The sequence below is a fragment of the Haematobia irritans genome, chromosome 1 (genome assembly GCF_050003625.1).
Source record: "Haematobia irritans isolate KBUSLIRL chromosome 1, ASM5000362v1, whole genome shotgun sequence".
Lineage (NCBI taxonomy): Eukaryota > Metazoa > Arthropoda > Insecta > Diptera > Muscidae > Haematobia > Haematobia irritans.
The window spans coordinates 161,327,066-161,344,013 of record NC_134397.1 but is presented as its reverse complement, the minus strand read 5'-3'; positions in this window follow the sequence as shown (position 1 = coordinate 161,344,013).

The following is a 16,948-nucleotide window of genomic DNA, read 5'->3' as shown; positions in this document are numbered from 1 at the left end:
TTTCAATTTTTTGGGGGAGGTCACGAATTAAAGTCCTTTTCGCTCTAGGACGCATATTTAAGGAGATATGGGCAAAAGAAGTTTTTCATATAAAAATTTCAATTTTTTTAGGTTTTGGGTGGATTTTTCAATTTTTTGGGGGTGGTCACGAATTAAAGTCCTTTTCGCTCTAGGACGCTTAGTTTAGGAGATATGGGCAAAAGAAGTTTTTCATATAAAAATTTAAATTTTTTTAGGTTTTGGATGGATTTTTCAATTTTTTGGGGGTGGTCACGAATTAAAGTCCTTTTCACTCTAGGACGCATATTTAAGGAGATATGGGCAAAATAAGTTTTTCATATAAAAATTTAAATTTTTTTAGGTTTTGGATGGATTTTTCAATTTTTTGGGGGAGGTCACGAATTAAAGTCCTTTTCGCTCTAGGACGCATATTTAAGGAGATATGGGCAAAAGAAGTTTTTCATATAAAAATTTCAATTTTTTTAGGTTTTGGGTGGATTTTTCAATTTTTTGGGGGTGGTCACGAATTAAAGTCCTTTTCACTCTAGGACGCATATTTAAGGAGATATGGGCAAAAGAAGTTTTTCATATAAAAATTTCAATTTTTTTAGGTTTTGGATGGATTTTTCAATTTTTTGGGGGAGGTCACGAATTAAAGTCCTTTTCGCTCTAGGACGCATATTTAAGGAGATATGGGCAAAAGAAGTTTTTCATATAAAAATTTAAATTTTTTTAGGTTTTGGATGGATTTTTCAATTTTTTGGGGGAGGTCACGAATTAAAGTCCTTTTCGCTCTAGGACGCATATTTAAGGAGATATGGGCAAAAGAAGTTTTTCATATAAAAATTTCAATTTTTTTAGGTTTTGGGAGGATTTTTCAATTTTTTGGGGGTGGTCACGAATTAAAGTCCTTTTCACTCTAGGACGCATATTTAAGGAGATATGGGCAAAAGAAGTTTTTCATATAAAAATTTCAATTTTTTTAGGTTTTGGATGGATTTTTCAATTTTTTGGGGGAGGTCACGAATTAAAGTCCTTTTCGCTCTAGGACGCATATTTAAGGAGATATGGGCAAAAGAAGTTTTTCATATAAAAATTTCAATTTTTTTAGGTTTTGGGTGGATTTTTCAATTTTTTGGGGGTGGTCACGAATTAAAGTCCTTTTCGCTCTAGGACGCTTAGTTTAGGAGATATGGGCAAAAGAAGTTTTTCATATAAAAATTTAAATTTTTTTAGGTTTTGGATGGATTTTTCAATTTTTTGGGGGAGGTCACGAATTAAAGTCCTTTTCGCTCTAGGACGCATATTTAAGGAGATATGGGCAAAAGAAGTTTTTCATATAAAAATTTAAATTTTTTTAGGTTTTGGGTGGATTTTTCAATTTTTTGGGGGAGGTCACGAATTAAAGTCCTTTTCGCTCTAGGACGCTTAGTTTAGGAGATATGGGCAAAAGAATTTTTTCATATAAAAATTTAAATTTTTTTAGGTTTTGGATGGATTTTTCAATTTTTTGGGGGAGGTCACGAATTAAAGTCCTTTTCGCTCTAGGACGCATATTTAAGGAGATATGGGCAAAAGAAGTTTTTCATATAAAAATTTAAATTTTTTTAGGTTTGGATGGATTTTTCAATTTTTTGGGGGTGGTCACGAATTAAAGTCCTTTTCGCTCTAGGACGCATATTTAAGGAGATATGGGCAAAAGAAGTTTTTCATATAAAAATTTCAATTTTTTTAGGTTTTGGGTGGATTTTTCAATTTTTTGGGGGTGGTCACGAATTAAAGTCCTTTTCGCTCTAGGACGCTTAGTTTAGGAGATATGGGCAAAAGAAGTTTTTCATATAAAAATTTAAATTTTTTTAGGTTTTGGATGGATTTTTCAATTTTTTGGGGGTGGTCACGAATTAAAGTCCTTTTCGCTCTAGGACGCATATTTAAGGAGATATGGGCAAAAGAAGTTTTTCATATAAAAATTTCAATTTTTTTAGGTTTTGGGTGGATTTTTCAATTTTTTGGGGGTGGTCACGAATTAAAGTCCTTTTCGCTCTAGGACGCTTAGTTTAGGAGATATGGGCAAAAGAAGTTTTTCATATAAAAATTTAAATTTTTTTAGGTTTTGGATGGATTTTTCAATTTTTTGGGGGAGGTCACGAATTAAAGTCCTTTTCGCTCTAGGACGCATATTTAAGGAGATATGGGCAAAAGAAGTTTTTCATATAAAAATTTCAATTTTTTTAGGTTTTGGGTGGATTTTTCAATTTTTTGGGGGTGGTCACGAATTAAAGTCCTTTTCGCTCTAGGACGCTTAGTTTAGGAGATATGGGCAAAAGAAGTTTTTCATATAAAAATTTAAATTTTTTTAGGTTTTGGATGGATTTTTCAATTTTTTGGGGGAGGTCACGAATTAAAGTCCTTTTCGCTCTAGGACGCATATTTAAGGAGATATGGGCAAAAGAAGTTTTTCATATAAAAATTTCAATTTTTTTAGTTTTTGGATGGATTTTTCAATTTTTTGGGGGTGGTCACGAATTAAAGTCCTTTTCGCTCTAGGACGCATATTTAAGGAGATATGGGCAAAAGAAGTTTTTCATATAAAAATTTAAATTTTTTTAGGTTTTGGATGGATTTTTCAATTTTTTGGGGGAGGTCACGAATTAAAGTCCTTTTCGCTCTAGGACGCATATTTAAGGAGATATGGGCAAAAGAAGTTTTTCATATAAAAATTTCAATTTTTTTAGTTTTTGGATGGATTTTTCAATTTTTTGGGGGTGGTCACGAATTAAAGTCCTTTTCGCTCTAGGACGCATATTTAAGGAGATATGGGCAAAAGAAGTTTTTCATATAAAAATTTAAATTTTTTTAGGTTTTGGATGGATTTTTCAATTTTTTGGGGGTGGTCACGAATTAAAGCCCTTTTCGCTCTAGGACGCATATTTAAGGAGATATGGGCAAAAGAAGTTTTTCATATAAAAATTTAAATTTTTTTAGGTTTTGGGTGGATTTTTCAATTTTTTGGGGGTGGTCACGAATTAAAGTCCTTTTCGCTCTAGGACGCTTAGTTTAGGAGATATGGGCAAAAGAAGTTTTTCATATAAAAATTTCAATTTTTTTAGGTTTTGGGTGGATTTTTCAATTTTTTGGGGGTGGTCACGAATTAAAGTCCTTTTCGCTCTAGGACGCTTAGTTTAGGAGATATGGGCAAAAGAAGTTTTTCATATAAAAATTTAAATTTTTTTAGGTTTTGGATGGATTTTTCAATTTTTTGGGGATGGTCACGAATTAAAGTCCTTTTCGCTCTAGGACGCATATTTAAGGAGATATGGGCAAAAGAAGTTTTTCATATAAAAATTTCATTTTTTTTAGGTTTTGGGTGGATTTTTCAATTTTTTGGGGGTGGTCACGAATTAAAGTCCTTTTCGCTCTAGGACGCTTAGTTTAGGAGATATGGGCAAAAGAAGTTTTTCATATAAAAATTTAAATTTTTTTAGGTTTTGGATGGATTTTTCAATTTTTTGGGGGAGGTCACGAATTAAAGTCCTTTTCGCTCTAGGACGCATATTTAAGGAGATATGGACAAAAGAAGTTTTTCATATAAAAATTTCAATTTTTTTAGGTTTTGGATGGATTTTTCAATTTTTTGGGGGTGGTCACGAATTAAAGTCCTTTTCGCTCTAGGACGCATATTTAAGGAGATATGGGCAAAATAAGTTTTTCATATAAAAATTTAAATTTTTTTAGGTTTTGGATGGATTTTTCAATTTTTTGGGGGTGGTCACGAATTAAAGTCCTTTTCGCTCTAGGACGCATATTTAAGGAGATATGGGCAAAAGAAGTTTTTCATATAAAAATTTCAATTTTTTTAGGTTTTGGGTGGATTTTTCAATTTTTTGGGGGAGGTCACGAATTAAAGTCCTTTTCGCTCTAGGACGCATATTTAAGGAGATATGGGCAAAAGAAGTTTTTCATATAAAAATTTCAATTTTTTTAGGTTTTGGGTGGATTTTTCAATTTTTTGGGGGTGGTCACGAATTAAAGTCCTTTTCGCTCTAGGACGCTTAGTTTAGGAGATATGGGCAAAAGAAGTTTTTCATATAAAAATTTAAATTTTTTTAGGTTTTGGATGGATTTTTCAATTTTTTGGGGGAGGTCACGAATTAAAGTCCTTTTCGCTCTAGGACGCATATTTAAGGAGATATGGGCAAAAGAAGTTTTTCATATAAAAATTTCAATTTTTTTAGTTTTTGGATGGATTTTTCAATTTTTTGGGGGTGGTCACGAATTAAAGTCCTTTTCGCTCTAGGACGCATATTTAAGGAGATATGGGCAAAATAAGTTTTTCATATAAAAATTTAAATTTTTTTAGGTTTTGGATGGATTTTTCAATTTTTTGGGGGTGGTCACGAATTAAAGTCCTTTTCGCTCTAGGACGCATATTTAAGGAGATATGGGCAAAAGAAGTTTTTCATATAAAAATTTAAATTTTTTTAGGTTTTGGGTGGATTTTTCAATTTTTTGGGGGTGGTCACGAATTAAAGTCCTTTTCGCTCTAGGACGCTTAGTTTAGGAGATATGGGCAAAAGAAGTTTTTCATATAAAAATTTCAATTTTTTTAGGTTTTGGATGGATTTTTCAATTTTTTGGGGGAGGTCACGAATTAAAGTCCTTTTCGCTCTAGGACGCATATTTAAGGAGATATGGGCAAAAGAAGTTTTTCATATAAAAATTTCAATTTTTTTAGGTTTTGGGTGGATTTTTCAATTTTTTGGGGGTGGTCACGAATTAAAGTCCTTTTCGCTCTAGGACGCTTAGTTTAGGAGATATGGGCAAAAGAAGTTTTTCATATAAAAATTTAAATTTTTTTAGGTTTTGGATGGATTTTTCAATTTTTTGGGGGTGGTCACGAATTAAAGTCCTTTTCACTCTAGGACGCATATTTAAGGAGATATGGGCAAAAGAATTTTTTCATATAAAAATTTAAATTTTTTTAGGTTTTGGGTGGATTTTTCAATTTTTTGGGGGAGGTCACGAATTAAAGTCCTTTTCGCTCTAGGACGCATATTTAAGGGGATATGGGCAAAAGAAGATTTTCATATAAAAATTTCAATTTTTTTAGGTTTTGGGTGGATTTTTCAATTTTTTGGGGGAGGTCACGAATTAAAGTCCTTTTCGCTCTAGGACGCATATTTAAGGAGATATGGGCAAAAGAAGTTTTTCATATAAAAATTTCAATTTTTTTAGGTTTTGGGTGGATTTTTCAATTTTTTGGGGGTGGTCACGAATTAAAGTCCTTTTCGCTCTAGGACGCTTAGTTTAGGAGATATGGGCAAAAGAAGTTTTTCATATAAAAATTTAAATTTTTTTAGGTTTTGGATGGATTTTTCAATTTTTTGGGGGAGGTCACGAATTAAAGTCCTTTTCGCTCTAGGACGCATATTTAAGGAGATATGGGCAAAAGAAGTTTTTCATATAAAAATTTCAATTTTTTTAGGTTTTGGGTGGATTTTTCAATTTTTTGGGGGAGGTCACGAATTAAAGTCCTTTTCGCTCTAGGACGCTTAGTTTAGGAGATATGGGCAAAAGAAGTTTTTCATATAAAAATTTAAATTTTTTTAGGTTTTGGATGGATTTTTCAATTTTTTGGGGGAGGTCACGAATTAAAGTCCTTTTCGCTCTAGGACGCATATTTAAGGAGATATGGGCAAAAGTAGTTTTTCATATAAAAATTTAAATTTTTTTAGGTTTGGATGGATTTTTCAATTTTTTGGGGGTGGTCACGAATTAAAGTCCTTTTCGCTCTAGGACGCATATTTAAGGAGATATGGGCAAAAGAAGTTTTTCATATAAAAATTTAAATTTTTTTAGGTTTTGGGTGGATTTTTCAATTTTTTGGGGGTGGTCACGAATTAAAGTCCTTTTCGCTCTAGGACGCTTAGTTTAGGAGATATGGGCAAAAGAAGTTTTTCATATAAAAATTTAAATTTTTTTAGGTTTTGGATGGATTTTTCAATTTTTTGGGGGTGGTCACGAATTAAAGTCCTTTTCGCTCTAGGAGGCTTAGTTTAGGAGATATGGGCAAAAGAAGTTTTTCATATAAAAATTTAAATTTTTTTAGGTTTTGGATGGATTTTTCAATTTTTTGGGGGAGGTCACGAATTAAAGTCCTTTTCGCTCTAGGACGCATATTTAAGGAGATATGGGCAAAAGAAGTTTTTCATATAAAAATTTAAATTTTTTTAGATTTTGGATGGATTTTTCAATTTTTTGGGGGTGGTCACGAATTAAAGTCCTTTTCGCTCTAGGACGCATATTTAAGGAGATATGGGCAAAAGAAGTTTTTCATATAAAAATTTCAATTTTTTTAGGTTTTGGGTGGATTTTTCAATTTTTTGGGGGATGTCACGAATTAAAGTCCTTTTCGCTCTAGGACGCATATTTAAGGAGATATGGGCAAAAGAGGTTTTTCATATAAAAAATTCAATTTTTTTAGGTTTTGGGTGGATTTTTCAATTTTTTGGGGGTGGTCACGAATTAAAGTCCTTTTCGCTCTAGGACGCTTAGTTTAGGAGATATGGGCAAAAGAAGTTTTTCATATAAAAATTTAATTTTTTTTAGGTTTTGAGTGGATTTTTCAATTTTTTGGGGGTGGTCACGAATTAAAGTCCTTTTCGCTCTAGGACGCTTAGTTTAGGAGATATGGGCAAAAGAAGTTTTTCATATAAAAATTTCAATTTTTTTAGGTTTTGGGTGGATTTTTCAATTTTTTGGCGGTGGTCACGAATTAAAGTCCTTTTCGCTCTAGGACGCTTAGTTTAGGAGATATGGGCAAAAGAAGTTTTTCGTATAAAAATTCCAATTTTTTTAGGTTTTGAGTGGATTTTTCAATTTTTTGGGGGTGGTCACGAATTAAAGTCCTTTTCGCTCTAGGACGCATATTTAAGGAGATATGGGCAAAAGAAGTTTTTCATATAAAAATTTCAATTTTTTTAGGTTTTGGGTGGATTTTTCAATTTTTTGGGGAGGTCACGAATTAAAGTCCTTTTCGCTCTAGGACGCATATTTAAGGAGATATGGGCAAAAGAAGTTTTTCATATAAAAATTTCAATTTTTTTAGGTTTTGGGTGGATTTTTCAATTTTTTGGGGTGGTCACGAATTAAAGTCCTTTTCGCTCTAGGACGCTTAGTTTAGGAGATATGGGCAAAAGAAGTTTTTCATATAAAAATTTAAATTTTTTTAGGTTTTGGGTGGATTTTTCATTTTTTTGGGGTGGTCACGAATTAAAGTCCTTTTCGCTCTAGGACGCATATTTAAGGAGATATGGGCAAAAGAAGTTTTTCATATAAAAATTTCATTTTTTTTAGGTTTTGGGTGGATTTTTCAATTTTTTGGGGGTGTCACGAATTAAAGTCCTTTTCGCTCTAGGACGCATATTTAAGGAGATATGGGCAAAAGAAGTTTTTCATATAAAAATTTCATTTTTTTTAAGTTTTGGGTGGATTTTTCAATTTTTTGGGTGTGGTCACGAATTAAAGTCCTTTTCGCTCTAGGACGCTTAGTTTAGGAGATATGGGCAAAAGAAGTTTTTCGTATAAAAATTCCAATTTTTTTAGGTTTTGAGTGGATTTTTCAATTTTTTGGGGGTGGTCACGAATTAAAGTCCTTTTCGCTCTAGGACGCATATTTAAGGAGATATGGGCAAAAGAAGTTTTTCATATAAAAATTTCAATTTTTTTAGGTTTTGGGTGGATTTTTCAATTTTTTGGGGAGGTCACGAATTAAAGTCCTTTTCGCTCTAGGACGCATATTTAAGGAGATATGGGCAAAAGAAGTTTTTCATATAAAAATTTCAATTTTTTTAGGTTTTGGGTGGATTTTTCAATTTTTTGGGGGTGGTCACGAATTAAAGTCCTTTTCGCTCTAGGACGCTTAGTTTAGGAGATATGGGCAAAAGAAGTTTTTCATATAAAAATTTAAATTTTTTTAGGTTTTGGATGGATTTTTCAATTTTTTGGGGGAGGTCACGAATTAAAGTCCTTTTCGCTCTAGGACGCATATTTAAGGAGATATGGGCAAAAGAAGTTTTTCATATAAAAATTTAATTTTTTTAGGTTTTGGGTGGATTTTTCAATTTTTTGGGGGTGGTCACGAATTAAAGTCCTTTTCGCTCTAGGACGCTTAGTTTAGGAGATATGGGCAAAAGAAGTTTTTCATATAAAAATTTAAATTTTTTTAGGTTTTGGATGGATTTTTCAATTTTTTGGGGGAGGTCACGAATTAAAGTCCTTTTCGCTCTAGGACGCATATTTAAGGAGATATGGACAAAAGAAGTTTTTCATATAAAAATTTCAATTTTTTTAGGTTTTGGATGGATTTTTCAATTTTTTGGGGGTGGTCACGAATTAAAGTCCTTTTCGCTCTAGGACGCATATTTAAGGAGATATGGGCAAAATAAGTTTTTCATATAAAAATTTAAATTTTTTTAGGTTTTGGATGGATTTTTCAATTTTTTGGGGGAGGTCACGAATTAAAGTCCTTTTCGCTCTAGGACGCATATTTAAGGAGATATGGGCAAAAGAAGTTTTTCATATAAAAATTTCAATTTTTTTAGGTTTTGGGTGGATTTTTCAATTTTTTGGGGGAGGTCACGAATTAAAGTCCTTTTCGCTCTAGGACGCATATTTAAGGAGATATGGGCAAAAGAAGTTTTTCATATAAAAATTTCAATTTTTTTAGGTTTTGGGTGGATTTTTCAATTTTTTGGGGGTGGTCACGAATTAAAGTCCTTTTCGCTCTAGGACGCTTAGTTTAGGAGATATGGGCAAAAGAAGTTTTTCATATAAAAATTTAAATTTTTTTAGGTTTTGGATGGATTTTTCAATTTTTTGGGGGAGGTCACGAATTAAAGTCCTTTTCGCTCTAGGACGCATATTTAAGGAGATATGGGCAAAAGAAGTTTTTCATATAAAAATTTCAATTTTTTTAGTTTTTGGATGGATTTTTCAATTTTTTGGGGGTGGTCACGAATTAAAGTCCTTTTCGCTCTAGGACGCATATTTAAGGAGATATGGGCAAAATAAGTTTTTCATATAAAAATTTAAATTTTTTTAGGTTTTGGATGGATTTTTCAATTTTTTGGGGGTGGTCACGAATTAAAGTCCTTTTCGCTCTAGGACGCATATTTAAGGAGATATGGGCAAAAGAAGTTTTTCATATAAAAATTTAAATTTTTTTAGGTTTTGGGTGGATTTTTCAATTTTTTGGGGGTGGTCACGAATTAAAGTCCTTTTCGCTCTAGGACGCTTAGTTTAGGAGATATGGGCAAAAGAAGTTTTTCATATAAAAATTTCAATTTTTTTAGGTTTTGGATGGATTTTTCAATTTTTTGGGGGAGGTCACGAATTAAAGTCCTTTTCGCTCTAGGACGCATATTTAAGGAGATATGGGCAAAAGAAGTTTTTCATATAAAAATTTCAATTTTTTTAGGTTTTGGGTGGATTTTTCAATTTTTTGGGGGTGGTCACGAATTAAAGTCCTTTTCGCTCTAGGACGCTTAGTTTAGGAGATATGGGCAAAAGAAGTTTTTCATATAAAAATTTAAATTTTTTTAGGTTTTGGATGGATTTTTCAATTTTTTGGGGGTGGTCACGAATTAAAGTCCTTTTCACTCTAGGACGCATATTTAAGGAGATATGGGCAAAAGAATTTTTTCATATAAAAATTTAAATTTTTTTAGGTTTTGGGTGGATTTTTCAATTTTTTGGGGGAGGTCACGAATTAAAGTCCTTTTCGCTCTAGGACGCATATTTAAGGGGATATGGGCAAAAGAAGATTTTCATATAAAAATTTCAATTTTTTTAGGTTTTGGGTGGATTTTTCAATTTTTTGGGGGAGGTCACGAATTAAAGTCCTTTTCGCTCTAGGACGCATATTTAAGGAGATATGGGCAAAAGAAGTTTTTCATATAAAAATTTCAATTTTTTTAGGTTTTGGGTGGATTTTTCAATTTTTTGGGGGTGGTCACGAATTAAAGTCCTTTTCGCTCTAGGACGCTTAGTTTAGGAGATATGGGCAAAAGAAGTTTTTCATATAAAAATTTAAATTTTTTTAGGTTTTGGATGGATTTTTCAATTTTTTGGGGGAGGTCACGAATTAAAGTCCTTTTCGCTCTAGGACGCATATTTAAGGAGATATGGGCAAAAGAAGTTTTTCATATAAAAATTTCAATTTTTTTAGGTTTTGGGTGGATTTTTCAATTTTTTGGGGGAGGTCACGAATTAAAGTCCTTTTCGCTCTAGGACGCTTAGTGTAGGAGATATGGGCAAAAGAAGTTTTTCATATAAAAATTTAATTTTTTTTAGGTTTTGGATGGATTTTTCAATTTTTTGGGGGAGGTCACGAATTAAAGTCCTTTTCGCTCTAGGACGCATATTTAAGGAGATATGGGCAAAAGTAGTTTTTCATATAAAAATTTAAATTTTTTTAGGTTTGGATGGATTTTTCAATTTTTTGGGGGTGGTCACGAATTAAAGTCCTTTTCGCTCTAGGACGCATATTTAAGGAGATATGGGCAAAAGAAGTTTTTCATATAAAAATTTAAATTTTTTTAGGTTTTGGGTGGATTTTTCAATTTTTTGGGGGTGGTCACGAATTAAAGTCCTTTTCGCTCTAGGACGCTTAGTTTAGGAGATATGGGCAAAAGAAGTTTTTCATATAAAAATTTAAATTTTTTTAGGTTTTGGATGGATTTTTCAATTTTTTGGGGGTGGTCACGAATTAAAGTCCTTTTCGCTCTAGGACGCTTAGTTTAGGAGATATGGGCAAAAGAAGTTTTTCATATAAAAATTTAAATTTTTTTAGATTTTGGATGGATTTTTCAATTTTTTGGGGGTGGTCACGAATTAAAGTCCTTTTCGCTCTAGGACGCATATTTAAGGAGATATGGGCAAAAGAAGTTTTTCATATAAAAATTTCAATTTTTTTAGGTTTTGGATGGATTTTTCAATTTTTTGGGGGAGGTCACGAATTAAAGTCCTTTTCGCTCTAGGACGCATATTTAAGGAGATATGGGCAAAAGAAGTTTTTCATATAAAAATTTATTTTTTTTAGGTTTTGGGTGGATTTTTCAATTTTTTGGGGGTGGTCACGAATTAAAGTCCTTTTCGCTCTAGGACGCTTAGTTTAGGAGATATGGGCAAAAGAAGTTTTCCATATAAAAATTTAAATTTTTTTAGGTTTTGGATGGATTTTTCAATTTTTTGGGGGAGGTCACGAATTAAAGTCCTTTTCGCTCTAGGACGCATATTTAAGGAGATATGGGCAAAAGAAGTTTGTCATATAAAAATTTAAATTTTTTTAGGTTTTGGATGGATTTTTCAATTTTTTGGGGGAGGTCACGAATTAAAGTCCTTTTCGCTCTACGACGCATATTTAAGGAGATATGGGCAAAAGAAGTTTTTCATATAAAAATTTCAATTTTTTTAGGTTTTGGGTGGATTTTTCAATTTTTTGGCGGTGGTCACGAATTAAAGTCCTTTTCGCTCTAGGACGCTTAGTTTAGGAGATATGGGCAAAAGAAGTTTTTCGTATAAAAATTCCAATTTTTTTAGGTTTTGAGTGGATTTTTCAATTTTTTGGGGGTGGTCACGAATTAAAGTCCTTTTCGCTCTAGGACGCATATTTAAGGAGATATGGGCAAAAGAAGTTTTTCATATAAAAATTTCAATTTTTTTAGGTTTTGGGTGGATTTTTCAATTTTTTGGGGAGGTCACGAATTAAAGTCCTTTTCGCTCTAGGACGCATATTTAAGGAGATATGGGCAAAAGAAGTTTTTCATATAAAAATTTCAATTTTTTTAGGTTTTGGGTGGATTTTTCAATTTTTTGGGGGTGGTCACGAATTAAAGTCCTTTTCGCTCTAGGACGCTTAGTTTAGGAGATATGGGCAAAAGAAGCTTTTCATATAAAAATTTAAATTTTTTTAGGTTTTGGGTGGATTTTTCATTTTTTTGGGGTGGTCACGAATTAAAGTCCTTTTCGCTCTAGGACGCATATTTAAGGAGATATGGGCAAAAGAAGTTTTTCATATAAAAATTTCATTTTTTTTAGGTTTTGGGTGGATTTTTCAATTTTTTGGGGGTGTCACGAATTAAAGTCCTTTTCGCTCTAGGACGCATATTTAAGGAGATATGGGCAAAAGAAGTTTTTCATATAAAAATTTCATTTTTTTTAAGTTTTGGGTGGATTTTTCAATTTTTTGGGTGTGGTCACGAATTAAAGTCCTTTTCGCTCTAGGACGCTTAGTTTAGGAGATATGGGCAAAAGAAGTTTTTCGTATAAAAATTTCAATTTTTTTAGGTTTTGAGTGGATTTTTCAATTTTTTGGGGGTGGTCACGAATTAAAGTCCTTTTCGCTCTAGGACGCATATTTAAGGAGATATGGGCAAAAGAAGTTTTTCATATAAAAATTTCAATTTTTTTAGGTTTTGGGTGGATTTTTCAATTTTTTGGGGAGGTCACGAATTAAAGTCCTTTTCGCTCTAGGACGCATATTTAAGGAGATATGGGCAAAAGAAGTTTTTCATATAAAAATTTCAATTTTTTTAGGTTTTGGGTGGATTTTTCAATTTTTTGGGGGTGGTCACGAATTAAAGTCCTTTTCGCTCTAGGACGCTTAGTTTAGGAGATATGGGCAAAAGAAGTTTTTCATATAAAAATTTAAATTTTTTTAGGTTTTGGATGGATTTTTCAATTTTTTGGGGGAGGTCACGAATTAAAGTCCTTTTCGCTCTAGGACTCATATTTAAGGAGATATGGGCAAAAGAAGTTTTTCATATAAAAATTTAATTTTTTTAGGTTTTGGGTGGATTTTTCAATTTTTTGGGGGTGGTCACGAATTAAAGTCCTTTTCGCTCTAGGACGCTTAGTTTAGGAGATATGGGCAAAAGAAGTTTTTCATATAAAAATTTAAATTTTTTTAGGTTTTGGATGGATTTTTCAATTTTTTGGGGGAGGTCACGAATTAAAGTCCTTTTCGCTCTAGGACGCATATTTAAGGAGATATGGGCAAAAGAAGTTTTTCATATAAAAATTTTAATTTTTTTAGGTTTTGGGTGGATTTTTCAATTTTTTGGGGGTGGTCACGAATTAAAGTCCTTTTCGCTCTAGGACGCATATTTAAGGAGATATGGGCAAAAGAAGTTTTTCATATAAAAATTTCAATTTTTTTAGGTTTTGGGTGGATTTTTCATTTTTTTGGGGTGGTCACGAATTAAAGTCCTTTTCGCTCTAGGACGCATATTTAAGAAGATATGGGCAAAAGAAGTTTTTCATATAAAAATTTCATTTTTTTTAGGTTTTGGGTGGATTTTTCAATTTTTTGGGGGTGTCACGAATTAAAGTCCTTTTCGCTCTAGGACGCATATTTAAGGAGATATGGACAAAAGAAGTTTTTCGTATAAAAATTTCAATTTTTTTAGGTTTTGGGTGGATTTTTCAATTTTTTGGGGGTGGTCACGAATTAAAGTCCTTTTCGCTCTAGGACGCATATTTAAGGAGATATGGGCAAAAGAAGTTTTTCGTATAAAAATTTCGATTTTTTTAGGTTTTGGGTGGATTTTTCAATTTTTTGGGGTGGTCACGAATTAAAGTCCTTTTCGCTCTAGGACGCATATTTAAGGAGATATGGGCAAAAGAAGTTTTTCATATAAAAATTTCAATTTTTTTAGGTTTTGGGTGGATTTTTCAATTTTTTGGGGGATGTCTGAGATTAAAGTCCTTTTCGCTCTAGGACGCATATTTAAGGAGATATGGGCAAAAGAGGTTTTTCATATAAAAAATTCAATTTTTTTAGGTTTTGGGTGGATTTTTCAATTTTTTGGGGGTGGTCACGAATTAAAGTCCTTTTCGCTCTATGACGCTTAGTTTAGGAGATATGTGCAAAAGAAGTTTTTCGTATAAAAATTTCAATTTTTTTAGGTTTTGAGTGGATTTTTCAATTTTTTGGGGGTGGTCACGAATTAAAGTCCTTTTCGCTCTAGGACGCTTAGTTTAGGAGATATGGGCAAAAGAAGTTTTTCATATAAAAATTTCAATTTTTTTAGGTTTTGGGTGGATTTTTCAATTTTTTGGCGGTGGTCACGAATTAAAGTCCTTTTCGCTCTAGGACGCTTAGTTTAGGAGATATGGGCAAAAGAAGTTTTTCGTATAAAAATTTCAATTTTTTTAGGTTTTGAGTGGATTTTTCAATTTTTTGGGGGTGGTCACGAATTAAAGTCCTTTTCGCTCTAGGACGCATATTTAAGGAGATATGGGCAAAAGAAGTTTTTCATATAAAAATTTCAATTTTTTTAGGTTTTGGTTGGATTTTTCAATTTTTTGTGGAGGTCACGAATTAAAGTCCTTTTCGCTCTAGGACGCATATTTAAGGAGATATGGGCAAAAGAAGTTTTTCATATAAAAATTTCAATTTTTTTAGGTTTTGGGTGGATTTTTCAATTTTTTGGGGGTGGTCACGAATTAAAGTCCTTTTCGCTCTAGGACGCTTAGTTTAGGAGATATGGGCAAAAGAAGTTTTCCATATAAAAATTTAAATTTTTTTAGGTTTTGGATGGATTTTTCAATTTTTTGGGGGAGGTCACGAATTAAAGTCCTTTTCGCTCTAGGACGCATATTTAAGGAGATATGGGCAAAAGAAGTTTTTCATATAAAAATTTATTTTTTTTAGGTTTTGGGTGGATTTTTCAATTTTTTGGGGGTGGTCACGAATTAAAGTCCTTTTCGCTCTAGGACGCTTAGTTTAGGAGATATGGGCAAAAGAAGTTTTCCATATAAAAATTTAAATTTTTTTAGGTTTTGGATGGATTTTTCAATTTTTTGGGGGAGGTCACGAATTAAAGTCCTTTTCGCTCTAGGACGCATATTTAAGGAGATATGGGCAAAAGAAGTTTGTCATATAAAAATTTAAATTTTTTTAGGTTTTGGATGGATTTTTCAATTTTTTGGGGGAGGTCACGAATTAAAGTCCTTTTCGCTCTACGACGCATATTTAAGGAGATATGGGCAAAAGAAGTTTTTCATATAAAAATTTAAATTTTTTTAGGTTTTGGGTGTATTTTTCAATTTTTTGGGGGTGGTCACGAATTAAAGTCCTTTTCGCTCTAGGACGCTTAGTTTAGGAGATATGGGCAAAAGAAGTTTTTCGTATAAAAATTTCAATTTTTTTAGGTTTTGAGTGGATTTTTCAATTTTTTGGGGATGGTCACGAATTAAAGTCCCTTTCGCTCTAGGACGCATATTTAAGGAGATATGGGCAAAAGAAGTTTTTCGTATAAAAATTTCAATTTTTTTTAGGTTTTGGGTGGATTTTTCAATTTTTTGGGGGTGGTCACGAATTAAAGTCCTTTTCGCTCTAGGACGCATATTTAAGGAGATATGGGCAAAAGAAGTTTTTCATATAAAAATTTCAATTTTTTTAGGTTTTGGGTGGATTTTTCAATTTTTTGGGGAGGTCACGAATTAAAGTCCTTTTCGCTCTAGGACGCATATTTAAGGAGATATGGGCAAAAGAAGTTTTTCATATAAAAATTTCAATTTTTTTAGGTTTTGGGTGGATTTTTCAATTTTTTGGGGGTGTCACGAATTAAAGTCCTTTTCGCTCTAGGACGCATATTTAAGGAGATATGGGCAAAAGAAGTTTTTCGTATAAAAATTTCAATTTTTTTAGGTTTTGGGTGGATTTTTCAATTTTTTGGGGTGGTCACGAATTAAAGTCCTTTTCGCTCTAGGACGCATATTTAAGGAGATATGGGCAAAAGAAGTTTTTCATATAAAAATTTCATTTTTTTTAGGTTTTGGGTGGATTTTTCAATTTTTTGGGGGTGTCACGAATTAAAGTCCTTTTCGCTCTAGGACGCATATTTAAGGAGATATGGGCAAAAGAAGTTTTTCGTATAAAAATTTCAATTTTTTTAGGTTTTGGGTGGATTTTTCAATTTTTTGGGGTGGTCACGAATTAAAGTCCTTTTCGCTCTAGGACACATATTTAAGGAGATATGGGCAAAATAAGTTTTTCATATAAAAATTTCAATTTTTTTAGGTTTTGGGTGGATTTTTCAATTTTTTGGGGGATGTCACGAATTAAAGTCCTTTTCGCTCTAGGATGCATATTTAAGGAGATATGGCCAAAAGAGGTTTTTCATATAAAAAATTCAATTTTTTTAGGTTTTGAGTGGATTTTTCAATTTTTTGGGGGTGGTCACGAATTAAAGTCCTTTTCGCTCTAGGACGTTTAGTTTAGGAGATATGGGCAAAAGAAGTTTTTCATATAAAAATTTCAATTTTTTTAGGTTTTGGGTGGATTTTTCAATTTTTTGGGGGTGGTCACGAATTAAAGTCCTTTTCGCTCTAGGACGCTTAGTTTAGGAGATATGGGCAAAAGAAGTTTTTCATATAAAAATTTAATTTTTTTTAGGTTTTGAGTGGATTTTTCAATTTTTTGGGGGTGGTCACGAATTAAAGTCCTTTTCGCTCTAGGACGCTTAGTTTAGGAGATATGGGCAAAAGAAGTTTTTCATATAAAAATTTAAATTTTTTTAGGTTTTGGGTGGATTTTTCAATTTTTTGGGGGTGGTCACGAATTAAAGTCCTTTTCGCTCTAGGACGCTTAGTTTAGGAGATATGGGCAAAAGAAGTTTTTCGTATAAAAATTTCAATTTTTTTAGGTTTTGAGTGGATTTTTCAATTTTTTGGGGGTGGTCACGAATTAAAGTCCTTTTCGCTCTAGGACGCATATTTAAGGAGATATGGGCAAAAGAAGTTTTTCATATAAAAATTTCAATTTTTTTAGGTTTTGGATGGATTTTTCAATTTTTTGGGGGAGGTCACGAATTAAAATCCTTTTCGCTCTAGGACGCATATTTAAGGAGATATGGGCAAAAGAAGTTTTTCATATAAAAAT